The following is a 19,080-nucleotide window of genomic DNA, read 5'->3' on the forward strand; positions in this document are numbered from 1 at the left end:
TCACACAGGTTGGAGTTCCCATCATGGCTCAGCTGTTAACTAACCCGACTAGTATCCATGAGGATGAGGGTTTGATCCCTGGCCTTGCTCAATAGGTTAAGGATATGGCATTGTCGTGAGCTGTGGTGTAGGTCGAAGACAAGGCTCGGATTCTGCTTTGCTGTGGTTGTGGCATAAGCCGGCAGCTGCAACTCTGATTCGACCCTTAACCTGGGAATCTCCATATGCTGCAGGTGCAGCACTAAAAAGGCAAAAAAAGAAAAAAGAAAAAAGAGAAGATCACACAGGTTAAGGGTTCAGTCTCCCAAGACTATTCCTCTCAATTGCAAATCCTACACATCTGACTGGTTCAATGGTTCCCAGAACCCCTCCTGATTAATTTACTAGAGAAGCTCACAGAACTCAGGAAAATAGTTTCCTTACTGTTTACCAGTTTATTATAAAAGGATATGATGAAGAGTACAGACGAGTACCCGGATGGGAGAGATGCGTGGGGTGATGTATGTGGCAGGGGCCACCAAGCTTCCATGCCTTCTGCGGGGGCACCACTCTCCCAGCACCTCCACGTGTTCACCAACCTGAAGACTCCAAACCCCATCCTTTTGGGTTTTTATGGAAGCTTCATTAAATAGGCATAATCGATTAATTCATTAGCAGTTGATTCAGTCTCCAGCCCCCACTTACCTCCACAGAGGTCATGGGGGTGGGGCTGAAAATTCCAGTCCTCTAATCACTTGGTAGCTTCCTCTGGTGCCCCACAACCCTCATCCTTAGGTTAGCTGAAGAGCTTTCCAAAAGTTACCTCATTAACGTAACAAAAGATATCTTCGGAGTTCCCAGAGTGGCTCAGTGGTTAGCGAACCCGACTAGGAACCATGAGGTTGTGGGTTTGATCCCTGGCCTCACTCAGTGGGTTGAGGATCCAGTGTTGCCGTGAGCTGTGGTGTGGGTCACAGATTCGGTTCGGATCCCACGTTGCTGTGGTGGTGGTTTAGGCCGGCAGCTGCAGCTCCGAATGGACCCCTAGCTTGGGAACCTCCATATGCCGCGGGTGTGGCCCTAAAAAGACAAAAGACAAAAATAAATAAATAAATAAATAAACAAAAGATACCTTCATCGCTCTCATACTTATGAAATTGAAAAGTTTTTGTAGCTCTGTGCCAGGAAAGGAGAGGAGAACCAAATATATATTTATTACAAATCACGACATTACAGTGCCTCATACAAGAGGCTTCAGGGAGGTCCCTAGTGCTTTCCGCTCTGTGAGGTCACAGCCACAAGGTGGCAGCTGTGAGCCAGGAAGAGGGTCCTCACCCAGCCTTGCTGGTGTGGTGATCATGGACAGCCCAGCCTGCAAAATGCCGAGCAGTAATTTTCTCTTGCTCATAAACTACCCAGTTGGTGCTGTTTTGTTACAACGGCCCTAGTGGACCACATCCTCATGATACTTGGTATCACAAGTTTGTTTGTTTTTTAATTTCTATATTTACTTACCTACTTTATATATTTTTACTTACCTACTTTTTAATTACTCAGTGAATTTTATTATATTTATAGTCATGCATTGATCATTACAACCCAATTTTATAGCATTTCCATCCCAAACCCCCAGCCCATCCCCCACCCCCAACCTGTCTCATTTAGAAACCATAAGTTTTTCAAAATCTGTGAGTCAGGATCTGTTCTGCAAAGAAGTTCCCACCTCCTTTTTTTAGATTCCACATGTAAGTGGTAGCGTATGATGTTGGTGACTCACTGTCTGACTAACTTCACTTATGATGATGATTTCTAGGTCCATCCATGTTGCTGCAAATGTTGTACCAGTTTGTATTTTAACTATTCCAATAGACGTGTAATAGCATACTATTTTTGTAATTTGCATTTTCCTAATGACATGATATTGGGCGTCTTTTCCAGTATACTTTATCATGTATACCATCTGTATATTGTCTTTGGTGAAATGTCTGTTCAGATTTTGCCCATTTTTAATTGGGTTATCTGCTTTCTTATTGTTATGTTTTAAGTGTTCTTTATATATTAACTCTTTTGTCAGAGAGGTGATTTGCAAGAGTTTTCTCCTGGTCTGTGGCCTGTGCTCTTTTACTGACATAATTAACACACACTAGTGACCTTATATAAGCATGGGTTTTTATTTTACAAAAAAGACCAGTATTTTTCTGGAAAGAGAAATGAGAAATTGTTAACTGTGGTTTCTGGGCAGATGACCTGGGTACCTGGGGGATGGGAAATGTGACGTTATATGTGTGTGTGTGTGTGTCTATCTCTATCTATGTCTATATCAATATATCCCTCAGGATCTTTTTGAATTTTCTTATGTGTACATCAAAGAATACTTTCAAAACTAAGTGACATTAAAATCCTTTAAACTTGTAAAACACCTGACAGATCATGTCCAAATCATGTGTTGAAACTCACATTTTGATCCTCTATTCTGGGACTGATTTTTTTTAAGACTATTTTTTAAGGAGTTCCTGTCATGGCGCAGTAGAAACAAATCCGACAAGAAACCATGAGGTTGCAGGTTCGATCTCTGGCCTCACTCAGTGGGTTAAGGATCCTGCATTGCCATGAGCTGTGGTGTAGGTCCCAGACGCAGCTCAGATCTGACGTGGCTGTGGCTGTGGTGTAGGCCGGTGGCTACAGCTCCAATTAGACCCCTAGCCTGGGAACCTCCATATGCCGCGGTGCGGTCCTTAAAAGCAAAAAAAAAGAAAAAAGACTATTTTTTTTAGATCAGTGTTAGCTTCACAACAAAATTGAAAGTACAGAGATTCCCCATATGCTCCCTGTCCCCTCCTCCAATGCATAACCTCCCGTCATCAACATCCCCCACAGGGCGGTCCATTTGTTAGAATTGATGAACCTGCATCACGCTCACTCAAATTCAGTGGTTTACCTTGTTTACCTCCAGGTTTACTCCTTTAAGTTTTATTGAAGTATAATTGATTTACAAGGTTGTGATAACTTCTCCTATATAGAGTTCACTCTTGATGGTGCACATTCTGTGGGTTTGAACAAATGTGTGATACATGTATATCCATCATTATAATACTTGGAGCATTTTTACTGCCCTTAAAATCCTCTCTGCTCCTTCTATTCATTTCTCCCCTCTCCCTAACCTCTGGCAAAAACTGAACTCTCTACTGTCTCCATGGTTTTGCCTTTTCCAGCATGTCATATAGTTGAAATCGTACAGGATATCATCTTTTCAGATAGCTTCTTTTACTTAATAATATGCATTTAAGGTTCCTCATGTTTTTTCAAGGCTTGATAGCTCATTTCTTTTTTAGTGCTGAAAGTATTCCATTGTGTAATATACCACAGTTTATTCACCCACCTACTGAAGGACATCTTGACTGCTTCCAGATTTGGACTTTTATTTTTTATTTATTTATTTATTTATTTATTTATTTATTTTGCTTTTTTAGAGCTTCACCTGTAGCATGTGGAAGTTCGCAGGCTAGGGGTCAAATCAGAGCATCAGAGTTGCAGCCACCAGCCTATATCACAGCCACAGCCACACCAGATCTGAGCTGCTCCTGCGACCTACCTATTGCAGCTTGCTGCAGTGCCAGATTCTTAATCCATTGAGCAAGGCCAGGGACTGAACACGGACACTGTGTTGGGTTCTTAACCAGCTGAGCCACAGCAGGAACTCTGGGTTTTCACCTCCTTTGGGGAAATACCAAAGAGGGTGTATGGTAAGTTTGGTAAGTTTTGTGACAAACCACCAAACTCTTCCAAAATAGCGGTACCATTCTGCATTCAAGCCAAGAATGAATAAGAATTAGGGTCAGTCCATGCCCTCATTGTCACTTGGTGTCAGTTTTCTGAATTTTTGCCATTCTAATAAGTGTGTAGAGGTATCTCATTGTTTTAATTTTCATTTCCCTGATGACTTATTTTTTGAGCATCTGTTCATGTGCTCGTTTGCCATCTCTGTATGTCTTCTTTGGTGATGTGACTGTTAAGGTCTTTGCCCAATTTTTAATGGTTGTTTGTCTTGTTGTTGAGCTTTAGGAGTTCTTTGTGTATTTTGGATAACAATGCCTTACTAGATGTGCTTTTTGCAAACATATTCTCCTACTATGTGGCTTGACTTCCAATTCTCCTGACATTGTCTTTCACAGAGCAGAAGTTATTGTTATTATTACCGAGGTAAAATTAACACAGTATTTTCAAGTACACAGCATAATGATTCAATATTGTGTATATTGCAAAATGATCACCACAGTGCGTCAACGTTAATCATCATACATAGTTATAAAACTCTTTCCTTGTGAGAAGAACTTCTCAGATTTATTCTCTTAGCAACTTTCAAATATGCAATACAGTATTAACTATAGTTGCCATTTGTACACTACATCTCTGGAACTTGTTTATTTTATAGCTGGAAGTTTGTACCTTTTGATTCCCCCCCCCCCATCCATTTTGCCCATCCCTCCACCCCTGCACCTTTGATAATCACTAATCCATTCTCTCTATTGTTGATCTTGGGAGCTTTTCTTGCAGGGGAGGGCTCTGGTTATATTCCACATATAGGTGAGGTCATATGATATGGTATTTGCCTTTCTCTGTCTGATGTGTATCACTTAGCATAATGCCCTCAAGATCCATCCATGTCACAAATGGCAAGATTTCATTCCTTTTATAGCTGAATAATATTCCTCTGTGTGTGTGTGTGTGTGTGTGTGTACACGACGTCTTCTTTACCCATTCCTCGGGCACTTTGCTCCCATATCTTGGCCATTGTAAATAATGCTGCAGTGAACATGAGGATGCAAATATCTTTTTGAGTCAGTGTCATTTTCTCCAGATAAATACCCAGAAGTAGAACTGCTAAATCATACGGTGGTTCTATTTTAATTTTTTGAGGAACTTCCATAATGTTTTCCATGGTAGCTGCACCAATTTACACTCCTGCCAACAGTTCTCAAGGGTTCCTTTTCCCCCACATCCTCACCCACACTCGCAGAAGATTTTAATAAGTCCAGCTTATCACTTATTTCTTTCCTGGATTGTGCCTTTGTTGTATCTAAGTCATCGCCATCCCCTAAGTCATCAAAGTTCTCTCCTATGCTATCTTTTGGGTGTTTTATAGTTTTACCTTGTTTTCTTTTTTTAATTTTTTATTATAGTCGATTTACAATGTTCTGTCAATTTCTGCTGTACAGCAAAGTGACCCAGTCATACGTATATATATATGTGTGTGTGTGTGTGTGTATACATTCTTTTCCTCATGTATCTTCTGTCATGTTCTGTCACAAGCGACTGGATATAGTTCCCTGTGCTGTACAGCAGGACCTCATTGCTTATCCATTCTAAATATAATAGTTTGCATCTACGAACCCCAAACACAGTTTTACTTACATCTAGGTCTATCCTCCATTTGAGTTAATTTTTGTGAAGGGTGTAAAGTCAGTAACGAGACTGATGTTTGTTAGCATGAATGTCCAATGGTTCTAGCACCATTTGATGAAGAGGTTATCTTTGCTCCATTGTATGCCTTTGCTTATTTTGTTTTTGTTTGTTGGTCTTTTTGTCTTTTTAGGGCCACACCCACGGCATGTGGAGATTCCCAGGCTAGGGGTCCAATCAGAGCTGTAGCTGCCAGCCTATGCCAGAGGCACAGCAACACCAGATCCGAGCTGCATCTGTGACCTACACCACAGCTTATAGCAACACCAGATCCTTAACCCACTGAGCGGGGCCAGGGATCAAACCCGAGTCCTCATGGATGCTAGTGGATGGAGTTCGCTAACTGCTGAGCGGAGACGGGAACTCCGAGCCTTTGCTTGTTTTGTCAAAGATTAGTTAATGACATTTATGTTTGGCTATTTCTAGGCTCTTCATTTCTATTCAATTGATCAACATTGTCCCTCAGCATCCACAGAGAATTGACTTCAGGACTCCCCAGAAAGGTACCAAAATCTGTAAATGCTCAAGTCCTCTTTATAAAATGGCATAGTATTTGCATATAACCAACATACATCCTCCTGTGTACTTTTAATCATGTCTAGGTTAACTTTTTTTTTTTTTTTGGTCTTTTAGGGCCACACCTGCGGCATATGGAAGTTCCCGGGTAGGGGTTGAATGGGAACTGTGGCTGCCAGTCTTCACCACAGCTACAGTGACTCTAGATGCAAACTGCGTCTGCAACCTGCACTGCAGTTTGTGGCAACGCTGGATCCTTAACCCACTGATCGAGGCCAGGGATCGAACCTGCCTCCTCATGAATGCTAGTCGGTTTGTAACCACTGAGCCATGATGGGAACTCCATCTCTAGATTCTTCTAATACAGTGTAATTGCAATGTAGGTGGTTGTAAATACAATGTAAATGCTATGTAAATAGTACCGGGTGTAGCGAACTCAAATTTTGCTTTGGGAAACTTTTTGAAAAAATTTTTTAAATCTTAAGGGCAATGTTTCGCCCTGTTTCCTTCTTCTCTTTTATAAATCTTAGAACTATTTTTGATTTTTCAGTCTGTTCAGGTTTTTACACAGTTTAAGAACAGAGAGGTGATTTCCAAGCTGCTTATATGTAGAACCCAAACTGGGAACTCCCCAAAGATCTTTTTGCTGAACTATTTTGCCATAAATTTTTCATTTCTAGAGAAGATGGGCATAGTATAGTAGATAAATCCTTTCACTGAAAATAGATACAAATGTCATGTAAAATTCAAAAACCGTCTTCTTTTTTTGTCTTTTTAGGGCCACACCCATGGCATATGGAGGTTTCCAGGCTAGGGGCGAATCAGAGCTACAGCTGCTGGCCTACACCACAGCCCCAGCAACGCCAGATCCGAGCTTCGTCTTCGACCTACACCTCAGCTCACGGCGACACTGGATCCTTAGCCTACTGAGAGGAGCCAGGGATCGAACCCGCGTCCTCCTGGATACTAGTCAGGTTCATTCACCACTGAGCCACAATGGGAACTCCCACTATTTTTCTTTTATAAACCACAATTCAAGAAACATCCTTGAATACGTCTTTTGAGAACATGTGTGATTATCTTCTTAGGATAAATTTTTTTAGGAACTTAGTTATCTCTGCCTCAAAATGTAAGCACGTAAATTGTTGAGATGATTTGCAAATGTACCCTTTATAAATTTTGTACTGTTTAGCTTTATTTCAAAGCTAAAAAAAAAATGGCTTAGGACAAAATGGGTTCTTTTATGGCAGGAAAGCCATTTGTGGTTCTTTCTCCAGGGATCTCCAACCTGTTTGCTTATGGTTCTACTATTAAGATTTTTTTTTTCCTCTACAGCAACTGTAGGCCAAAGTTTATGTATCTAATGTTATTTCAAACTATTTAAATGGGCAAATGAATGTGTAAAGTATTTAGTCTATCCAAACGGGAGGTTACTGAGGAACTGACCAGAGTGACATTTCTTGACTAGGCAGAGGCATAATGAAATAGGAACTTCAAGTAGAGGTCTTCAGAGTTTAAACAAACAAACAAAAAAACATAGAAACAAAAACATTACTGGAGTTCCCCCTGTGGCATAGAGGGTTAAGGATCTGACTGCAGGGGCTTGGGTCCTTGCATTGCCACAGCTGCGGCATAGGTCTCAGCTATGGGCTCGGATTCAGTCTCTGGGCCAGAAACTTCCATATGCTATAAGTGAGACCATTAAAAATAAAACAAAATTTAAAAATAAAAATAAATTTTTATGGAGTTCCCAATGTGGCACAGCGGAAATAAATCCAACTAGTACCCATGAAGGTAGGGGTTCGATTCCTGGCCTCACTCAGTGGGTCGGGGATCCAGCTTTGCCATGAGCCATGGTGTAGGTCGCAGACACAGTTCAGATCCCACGTTGCTGTGGCTGTGGTGTAGTCTGGTAGCTACAGCTCCGATTCGATCCCTAGCCTGGGAACTTCCCTATGCCGTGGGTATGGCCCTAAAAGCAAAAAAAATAAAATAAAATTTTAAAGCCTAACAACTTGTTAAAATTTAATGCATCCTTTAATTCTATTATTTTCCCCAAAAAGTGTATACTTTAGGATAGAGATGAGCAAAAGACTGGACTTTGAGTGGTTAAGAAAGTGGGCTTCATGCTTGGCACACTTTAAAAAAATAATTTTATATTGTACATATTTTTTTGCTTTTTAGGGCTGCACCCCGCAGCATATGGAGATTCCCAGGCTAGGGATCCAATCAGAATTACAGCTGCCAGCCTACTCCACAGCCACAGCTACTCCAGATCCAAGACACGTCTGCGACCTACAGCACAGCTCACGGCAACGCCGGATCCTTAACCCACTGAGCGAGGCCAGGGATCGAACCCGCAACCTCATGGTTCCTAGTCAGATTCGTTAACCACTGAGCCACGACAGGAACTCCTAAGCCTGAAAATTCTGATGGAAACAGGTAATAGACCATTGTACTCCCAGGGACCTACCAGAGTGCTGCTTAATATTTTTACCAATAGATGAAGAATGAATAAGCTGAAGGCTGAGATTAATGTCCCCAAAAGGAAGTTTTGATTCTTTACTGGTTTCTGGACCTGAGCCAGATCTCAGACCCACAGATTAAAGGAGATGCCAGGTCCTCTGTTGCGGGACCCAGCAACATCACGGCAAGCGTATAGTTTCGTAGTCCCAGAGGTCCTTCGCTAAAGGAATCAATGGTCATTTATTCATATACTGAAGAAAGGAAATACCCAGATCTTTGCTAGGTCCCTTAGACACGAATTAATTTGACACTAATTCTTGGGGAACCAAAGCACCATCATGGATTCCCATTAGAGGAGAGGCGTATGGGGACCAGGAAATGTGTGTCCTGTCTCAGGTCCACCCGTATCTTAGTAGGTTCTCTGTGTCCACACATCCATTTGGTGGTCATTTCCCTGGTTCCCAAATATGTAATTAGAATGGACATGTTTAACAATGACCCGAACCCAGGGGAGGGGGAAAGAGGTGGATGGACTGGGAATTTGGGGCTGATGGATGCGAACTGCTGCCTTGGGAATGGATAAGCAATGGGATCCTGTGTATAGCACTGGGAACTAGTCACTTATGATGGAGCATGGTAATGTGAGAAAAAGAATGTATACATGTATGTGTGACTGGGTCACCTTGCTGTACAGTAGAATATTGACAGAACACTGTAAACAAACTATGATGGAAAAATTAAAAATCATTTAAAAAAAAATGCCAGAACCCTCACAGAGCTTCTTTGATCTGTAGAGTAAAAGCGTGATAGTAAGAGAGGCCAAGTGGAAGCCCATGAAATAGCCTTTGAATCTCAGTCAGAGACAGAAAATTACAATAGTGGTGTACCTTGAGGGTAGTGAAAGAGATTGATACCACTCTCAAATACGTAAAGCATGCAGGAGTTCCCATAGTGGCTCAGCGGAAATGAATCTGACTAGCATCCATGAGGATGCAGGTTCAATCCCTGGCCTCACTCAGGGGGTTAAGGATCTGCCATTGCTGTGAATTGTGGTGTAGGTCGCAGATGTGGCTCGGATCTGGCATTGCTGTGGCTGTGGTAAAGGCCAGTGGCTACAGCTCAGATTTGACCCCTAGCCTGGGAACCTCCATATGCCAGGGGTGCAGCCCTAAAAAGACAAATAATGATAATAAAATGAAGGATGCAGTAGTGGAGGGCAATCCCAACACACTAAGAGTTAATTTGCCAATCTGGTTCTTGCAAAAACTGGATGGATCCATGGTAGATGATTGTGGAGTGCTAGAAATTTAACTCAAGTTTAACTAATTGCAGCAGAGGTGCTGAAGGTGATATGTTTCATAGAGCAGATTTTTAGTTTCCGGTACATGGTATAAGGCTATCGAATACTTAAAAACTATTCTTGAACTCAATATATTTGCATAAACAAATGACTCAGACGTTGTCTTTTCCTCAATTCTCACCTATGACCTAATGGGAAGTTCCTATGACCAGCTGACGTAAGAGGGAAAACCTGAGCTTGGTTAAACAAATGTGGCAGCTCAGTATGTTGGTGTGACCCCAAAGTGGCCTGCTGTCCTGCTGTACCATAGCCCACTCAGGGAAGACCAAAGACAGCGCCAAGGGACCCTCCTTCCAATGGGCAGAACTTCATGTGGTGCTCCTACCCACCCATTTTGTGTAGAGACAAAAGTGGCCTGAGGTAAGAATATGCACAAACTCAGGCAGTGGCAGTGGCTGAGCTGGGAGGGACCTGGGAGGAGCAAGACTGGAAGATCAGGACAAGGACATCTGGGAAGAGGCGTATCGTATTAGGATAAATTGTATCACGTGTTTTGTGGCTTTTGGATTTTTTGTTGGTTTTTTTGGGTTTTGGGTTTTTTGGTGGTTTTTTTTTTTTTTTTTTTTTTTTTTTTTTTTTGCTTTTTAGGGCCCCACCCGTGGCACATGGAGGTTCCCAGGCTAGGGGTCGCATCAGAGCTGTAGTTGCTGGCCTACGCCAGAGCCACAGCAACGTGGGATCCAAGCAATGTCTGCTACTCACACCACAGCTCGTGGCAACGCCGGATCCTTAACCCACTAAGCAAGGCCAGGAATCGAACCTGCGTCCTCATGGATGCCAGTCAGATTCATTAACCTCTGAGCCACGACGAGAACGCCTGTAGCACAGGTTAATGCCCACCACGAATTATCCTCTATGCAAGAGATACTAAACAACCAAATGAACAGTATGATTCGGGCAGTAGACATGAGCCAGCCTTGGTCCTTAGCCACTCCGGTGCTTGAACAACAAGCTATGAAAGGAGTCTCCCTGGTGCAAGGGGCATGGGTTTAACAGCATGGACTCCCCTTTGCCAAGGCTGGTGTAGTTCCTGCCACTGCTGAACATCTGATCTTCCAACAAATAAACTCCATTGTGGGACCATTGCTTGAGAAGGAATATATCGGGGATTGATCTTGACTGACTTGTATTCCAGGTAGGATTTTGTCCTTCCTTCCCACAGAGCCTCACTCATAACTACTATCCAAGGGCTCAAGTAGTAATGTAAGTATCCCAGGCTACATTTCTAGTCATTGCAGCAGAGTGATGGAGAGAACATATAAATTCTGCTGAGCCTTCCTTAAAAACTAACAATGTTAGGGAGTTCCCATCATGGCTCAGTGGTTAATGAATCTGACTAGGAACCCTGAGGTTGTGGGTTCGATCCCTGGCCTTGCTCGTTGGGTTAAGGATCCGACGGTGCTGTGGCTGTGGTGTAGGCTGGTGGCTACAGCTCCTATTGGACCCCTAGCCTAGGAACCTCCATATGCCTCAGGTGCGGCCCTAAAAATACAAAAGACAAAAAAAAAAAAAAAACCTAACAATGTTATTGTGGCAGGACTCTTTCAGTCACAAGTTAACAGTTTTAGCAAAACTTGCAGCATGTGGAAATTCCCAGCCAAGGATCTAACTCGAGCCATAGCAGTGACCAGAGCCATTGCCATGGCAATGCTAGATCCTTAACCCACTGAACCACCAGGGAACTCATGAACATGTTGATTTACCTGAGGGTAGGGTGAGGCTGACTTGAGAGAGAATTTGATCCGAGGACTCAAAACTTGTCATCACATCTCTCTTTGTTCCTAGGGAAGGTAGCCAAGATCAGCTCTAACTGCCTTCATGTTATCCCACATTAACAACTTAAGCAGAAAGATAAAACATCTTTCTCACAGAGTCCACACATAAAATACCAGAGAATCTTACCCTTGGACCAATTCCTATTGTTAGACAGGTGTTGTACTCCTTGGTACACCCTGATTGGCCAGGTCTGGATCATGTGATTCCCTCATCCCCCTGGCGCCTTATAATACTTCCTAAGCTATTTAAGGTCTTGCTGATTGTTAAACCATGTAACTATTAAACAAAAAGACCTTTGGAATTCTTTGGTCCATGAGAAAAATGAGAAAGAACATAACTACTAGCAAAGCTGGCTTTCTTTTCATTTCTTTACCTTTATGTTTTTAGCTAACAAAATTGACTCTTTGAATCACAAAATTACTGGAAAGTCTGGGCCACTTTCTGGGATCAAAATTTTAATCACAGGAGTTCCTGTTGTGGCCTCATGAAAATGAATCTGACTAGTATCCAAGAGGACACAGGTTCGATCCCTGGCCTTCCTCAGTGGGTTAAGGATCCAGCATTGCCGTGAACTGTGGTGTAGGTCGCAGTTGTGGCTCGGATCCCTCATTGCTGTGGCTGTGGCGTAGACCACCAGCTACAGCTCCAATTCAACCTCTAGCCTGGGAACTTCCTTATGCCACAGGTGTGACCCTAAAAAGACAAAAATAAAATTTTTTTTGATAAAAAAACTTTTTTTTGATCACAGAGTTCAAACAGTGGCCCAGTGGTTAAGGATCTGGAGTTGTCCACTGTGGTGGCTCTGGTCACTGCTGGGGCTCAGGCTCAATCCCTGGCCTGGGAACTTCCTCATGTTACAGATGAGGCCAAAAAAAATATATATATATATTTTTAAATCATATTCCTGTGAGGTGAGTGCCATCCCTTTAACCTTGCCCTTTCTTCTTCTTCTTTTTTTTTTTTCTTTTTGTCTTTTCTAGGGCTGCTTCCTGTGGCATATGGAGGGTCCCAGGCTAGGGGTCTAATCGGAGCTATAGCCGCCAGCCTATGCCAGAGCCACAACAACATGGGATCCGATCCGCATCTGCAACCTACACCACAGCTCACAGCAACGCCGGATCCTTAACCCATTGAGCAAAGCCAGGGATCGAACCCACAACCTCAGGGTTCCTAGTCAGATTCATTAACACTGCACCACAACAGGAACTCCAACCTTGCCCTTTCTTTCTTCTAGTCTCTGCGTCCCTAGTTAGAGCACTGTGGGCAGCCATGTGTTCAGGTGGTTCCCACGGTCACCCTGTAGTAAACAGACTCTAAGATACTCAGAACGATCTTTATCTCCTGGCATCCAAGCCCTTGTATAATCCTTACCCTTAGAGGATAAGCTGGAGCTAGTGACTCACTGGTAGCAAATAGAACACACTTAAGGAGTTCCCATTGTGGCACAGTGGAAACAAATCCCACTAGTATCTATGAGGGTTTGGGTTCAATCCCTGGCCTTTTTCACTGGGTTAAGGATCCTACGTTGCTGTGAGCTGTGGTGTAGGTCGAAGAGGCGGCTTGGATCCCGAGTTGCTGTGGCCGTGGGGTAGGCCAGCAGCTGTAGCTACAATTCGACCCCTAGCCTGCCTGGGTCACACGCCTCAGGTGTGGCCCTAAAATGCAAAACAACAACACCACCACCACCAGTAAAGTGAGTGATGAAATACATATCTTGAGTCACCAGAGGACAGGATGTGAGGGAACTGAGATCAATTGTCTCAATTCCACTGTCCAAGCCAGGCTGCAGAAGCAGAGACTGAGTGAAACCCAATGACCAATGACACTGCGGCCCTTTCCCACCTGAGGGGTTCCCCATTTAAGGCTCAGCCTCCACAGCCCCTGCCATCAGACAGGAGGAGGAGGAGAGACCACCAGCAGAGATTCTGATGCTGGCTAGGACTGTTGTATATTGGTTGGAAGTGATTTCAAATCCACCTGTTTAAAACTTAGGTGGAGTTATTTTAATCCGCTTGTTTACAACAAAGACAAAACAAAAGTTGTTCTTTAAAGTTTTTTTTTGGGGGGGGGCCACACCCACAGCATTTGAAGTTCCCAGGCTAGGGATCGAATCAGAGCTACAGCTGCCGGCCTACGCCACAGTAACGTGGGATTCAAGCCGGCCTACGTCACAGTAACGTGGGATTCAAGCCACATCTGTACTACAGCTCACGACAGCGCCAGATCCTTAACCCGCTGATTGGAGCCTGGGATTGAATCCTTATTGATACTAGTCAGGTTCATTACCACTGAGCCACAATGGGAACTCCCAAAGTAAAGTTGTTTTGATATAAAAATGAAGTAAGATGTGTGGGGAAGTTGTCATGTCATCTGCTGTCAAATGATAAGCGCTCAGCCGCCCAGCTGCTGACAGACCCCGCTGGGGACTTTATCAGTAACAACATGTGGAGAAGCAACCATGACAAAGGGACATTTGGAGCATTAAAAAACAAAACAAAAAACAAGGAAGTTCCCGTTGTGGCGCAGAGGAAACAAATTCGACTAGTAACCATGAGATTGCAGGTTCGATCCCTGGCATCTCTCAGTGGGTTAAGGATCCAGCATTGCCATGAGCTGTGGTCCAGGTCACAGATGCAGCTCAGATCCTGTGATCCTGGGTTGCTGTGGCTGTGGTGTAGACCAGCAGCTGTAGCTCCAATTCAACACCTAGCCTGGGAACTTCCACATGCCACGGTCACAAGCCCTAAAAAGCAAAGCAAAACAAAACAAAAAACAGAAAGGAGAATAGAGAAGAATATCTGAGAGTGTTGGTCAGGGCAAAGTTACCCTTTGCCGATCTAGCTCTCAGAAATCTTGAGATACTTGCTTCTGCCCTGGCCAAGGCAACACTTTGGTTGGCAGTGGTGTTTAATGCTGCAGCAGTCTCAGGAAGTGGAGGGATTTGTTCCTGCTTTACCCAGGCCCTCTTGGTAGGCAGTGATAGGAGCCATGCCATGGTCCCCAGAGTGATACCCTCAGAGCAGCCTAGCCTGCCCACCCACACGGGATCCAACATTCCTCGTAACATGCTCTAGCAAAGGCCTCTCTCCTGAGAAACCAACCCCCAATCAAAGATGCACCTCAAAGAACATTTACTTTGTACTGAATCTATCATTTGTCTGGAGTATGTTCTTTCTTTTTTAAATTGGATATAGTTGACTTAAGTATGTTATTTCTCTATTAGCTTATAAAGAGACCCTACCCTGTATGCTATTGGCTGATGAAATTATAATTCCCACAGTGAACCTGTGTTAAATAAACTATTGGCAAAGACAATGTCAGTCTCTGTGCACAGTTTTCTGCACCCCCCAAACAAATCATAAAATGAACAAGGAATCTGATCTGTAATGAAAAAAGAAAGTGAAGAAACAAAGATTTCCAAACCTAGGACCTGATGAGCCCCATGGCTGGAAAGATGAGGAAGCTAACAGTCTCCCGTCTCCCTGTGCTGGGCTGGGGACCCTGCTCCTCTTTTTTTATTTTTATGGCCGCACGCCGCGTATGGAAGTTCCCAGGCCAGGGACTGAATCAGAGCCGCAGCAGCCCACCTATGCCATAGTTATGGCAATGCCAGATCCTTTAACCCACTGCTGGGCTGGGGATGGAACCCATACCTGGGCAGCGACCCAAGCTGCTGCAGATTCTTAACCCATTGCACCACTGCAGGAACTCCTCCACTTACTTTAGCTCAGAATAATGTCCCACGAGCCCACAGTGCTGACACTGTAAATATATCTCTGCGCATCTCCAGGACAACCAACCCGGACTCATATCCTGGGAAATTCTGTTCTCCCAAAATGTATGAATTCAGTGTGTGCGGCAGAAACCCACATACCACTGGTCTCCCAAGAAGGAAGCTCGTGGTGTCCCATGACTGTGAGGCAGGCAGCTCCAGGGCTGCTGGCGAGGCTCTGCACCACAAGGTGGTCCAGGCATCCAGGTCCCTGTGACCTCCCGTCCCTGCTGTCTCTGGGGTTATGCCCCTATTAGGATGACCTACGTTTCCCAAGGCCATGTTCATGGTCCATGAGCAACCAGGCAGAGCCGGGGAGGAGGAGAAGGGCAATGCTTTAAAGCAAAACCTAAAACTTAGCCTCTGGATCATCATATTGGCCGTAATTTTGTCACACAGACACAGCTAGATTCAAGAAAGGCCGGAAAATGAATCATTCTTAATCTGGGTGACTTGGTGCCCGTATAAAACTAATACTATGTGACAAGGATGATTTTTGCTATACTTAGTACATTTGTAAAAATCAGGAATGTCAGCGTTGTCATTATCTTAAATTGAGCCAGGTTTGTGTGTAAGAAATGGACTAGTCTCGGGATATATTGTTCATTGAAAACAAAGGTACAGGTAGTGTGTGTAGTAAAATACTACCTGATAAAAAGGGAAATCTCCCTCTGTAATACTGTAGAAACTAGTAACAGTGGTTGGGTCCAGGGAGGAAATTTGAAAAAACTATAGATGGATGGAGGAGAAAATTTACTTTCCACTGTATACGCTTTTAATTGTTTGAGTTTTTAAAACCTTGTGCATGTACATCACGACTTTATTAAATTGCTGTTTGTTAAGTGGAGTTCAGATGTTGTATAGTGAACCAGTTCAAAGAAGACAGCAAGAGAAGGTGAAGTAGGAGTTCCCGTTGTGGCAGAGCAGAAACGGATCCAACCAGGAACCATGAGGTTTCGGGTTTGATCCCTGGCTTCACTCAGTGGGTTAAGGATCCGGCGTTGTTGTGAGCTGCGGTGTAGGTCGCAGATGCAGCTTGGATCTGGCATTGCTGTGGCATAAGCTGGCGGCTACAGCTTCGATTAGACCCCTACCCTGGGAACCTCCATATGCTGCGGGTGCAGCCCTAAAAAAGACAAGAGACCAAAAAGAAAAGAAAAGAAAAAATAGCAAAGGAGATAGAAGATGAAATAGGAGTTTATTATCCACAGGTTCTGGAGGAAGCATACAGCATGGCTCGGGCCATACAGCAAGGTGGTGGGGTATAGGCAGAGCAACAGACAGGACCTGGAGTCTATACCTTTATTAGGGTCCGGGTGGTAAAGTCATTTTGGGTTTCCAGGCTAAGTCCAGATTAGTCAGTTCAATTCAGAACCAGCAGGGTTTTGGTAAGGTCCCGATAAGCACACAGGGAAAGGCTTGGAAGGTGGAGGAGACTGTTGCTCCCAAGGGCTGGTGGGGAAGTCATATCAGGAACTCACATTTGCTTGAGACTTTGCATGCTGTTTAGGGCATGCAGTTGAGGGAGGGGCCGGGTTAGTTCAAGCCCCCTGCAGGCCCCTTGGCCCCCCAAAATGGATACCAGGGCAACAATATCATGAAGTCGTTTAGCTAAACTCTCGACAATGGATTGGCTAGTTGAAATAAATTTTGAATTACCAAAGGAAAACTCACATTTTTTTTTTAGGGCAGCACCTGCAGCATATGGAGGTTTCCAGTCTTGGGGTCGAATCAGAGCTGTAGCTGCCGGCCTACCACAGCTCACAGCAACACCAGATCCTTAACACACTGAGCAAGGCCAGGGATCGAACCTTCATCTTCATGAATGCTAGCCAGATTCATTAACCACTGAGCCAGGACAGGAACTCCCTGGAAAATTCACATTTTTTAGCAAACAATTATTAGGTAGTTATTATCCATTAGGTTTTCTGCAAGAGCCTCAATAAGTCAAACAGTAAGGAATTCACAGTGGGTCTGAATAAGCTGGTAAATGCAGCATATAATGCATGATATAATAGTGCTGGGAAACCGCTTTTGGAGGAAGCAATGTTTAAACTGACCTCTGGAACTCACAGATATAGACAGTAGGCTTGTGGTTACAGGGGTGGGGTTGGGGGAAGGATTGGGAGTTTGGGATTAGCAAATGTAAACTATTATATATAGAGGATGGGTAAACAAGGTCCTACTGTTTAGCACAGGAAACGGTGCTGATATCCTGTGATAAAACATAATGGGAAGGAATATGAAAAAGAATACATATGTATAACTTTGCTATACAGCAGAAATTAATACAACATTGTAAATTAGCTACACTTCAATAACATTAAAAAAAAATAAACTAAGATCTGGAGGAGAAGGCCAGGTAAATGGGCAAGGAAATATTTGGGGGAATCAGCATCACTAACAAGTCTCAGAAAGGGAAAGTGCAGAGTATGGAGGAACTTGAGCAGTTCTGGGTGGACATCAGTGAGAAAAGAGCACCAGGGCAAAAAGCAGCACTGGAGAGGAGGGCGTGCTCCCGATCAAAGGCTGCTCAGCCTGCATTGGGCTGAGGAATGTTTCCCCTAAACCAAATTTACTGAGTAGTTTTATCATGAAAGCATGTTGTGTTTCATCGAATGATTTCTCTTGATCTACTGAGATAATCATCTGATTTTTGTCTTCAGTTCTGTTTTTGTTGTTGCTGTTTTTTGTTTGTTTTTGCTTTTTAGGGCCACACCTGTGGCATATGGAGGTTCCCAGGCTAGGGGTCCAATCAGAGCTACAGCTGCCGGCCTGCTCCGCAGCCACAGCAACTCAGGATCCGAGCCATGTCCGTGACCTACCCCCAGAGCTCATGGCAATGCCAGATCTTTAACCCAGTGAGTGAGGCCAGGAATCAAACCCACGTCCTCTTGGATCCTGGTCAGGTTCATTACCACTGAGCCATGACAGGAACTCCCTTCCATTCTATTGATGTGGTGTATCCCATCAGCTCAGCTGCCTGTGTTAAACCATCCCTTGCATTTCCAGGGATGAGCCCAATGATCATGTTGCATGATCTTTTTAATATGCTGTTAAATTTCTTTTGCTAATATTTTTCTTTTTCAGCCGTACCTGTGGCACATGGAAGTTCCTGGGCCAGGGATAAAATCCGTGCCAAAGGATTCTATGGCCTATGCCATGGCTACAACAATGCCAGATCCTTAACCCATTGTGCCACAGTGAGAACTTCTGTTTTGCTAATATTTTCTTGGGCATTTTTGCATCTTATTCATCAGGGCTATAGGTCTATAATTTTTTTCTTATCATGTTCTTATCTGGCCTTGATATCAGGACAGTGTTGACCTTCTAAAATGAGTTTGGTGGAGTTCCCATTGTGGCTCAGTGATTAATGAATCCAACTGGGAATGATGAGGTTGTGGATTCGATCCGTGGCCTCACTGAGTGGGTTAAGGATCCGGTGTTGCTGTGGCTGTGGTGTAGGCCGGCGGCCACAGCTCTGATTAGACCCCTAGCCTGGGAACCTCCATATGCTGTGGGTGTGGCCCTAGAAAAGACCAAAAAAATAAAAAAAATAAATAAAATGAGTTTGGAAGTGTCCCCTCCTCCTCTATTTTTTGGAAGAATTTGACGATTGGCAGTAATTCTTCAAGTGTTTGCTAGAATTCACCAGTGAAACAACCTGATCCTGGGCTTTTCTGTGTTGGGAGGTTTGCAGCAGGGCGGCGGGGGGTGGGGTGGGGAGGATGGTTCTTAATGGAAGTATAGT

Source organism: Sus scrofa, chromosome 7, assembly GCF_054392235.1.
Source record: "Sus scrofa isolate SSC_HxYL_T2T_F1_AM1 chromosome 7, Sscrofa_HxYL_maternal_Yorkshire_Landrace_v2.0, whole genome shotgun sequence".
Lineage (NCBI taxonomy): Eukaryota > Metazoa > Chordata > Mammalia > Artiodactyla > Suidae > Sus > Sus scrofa.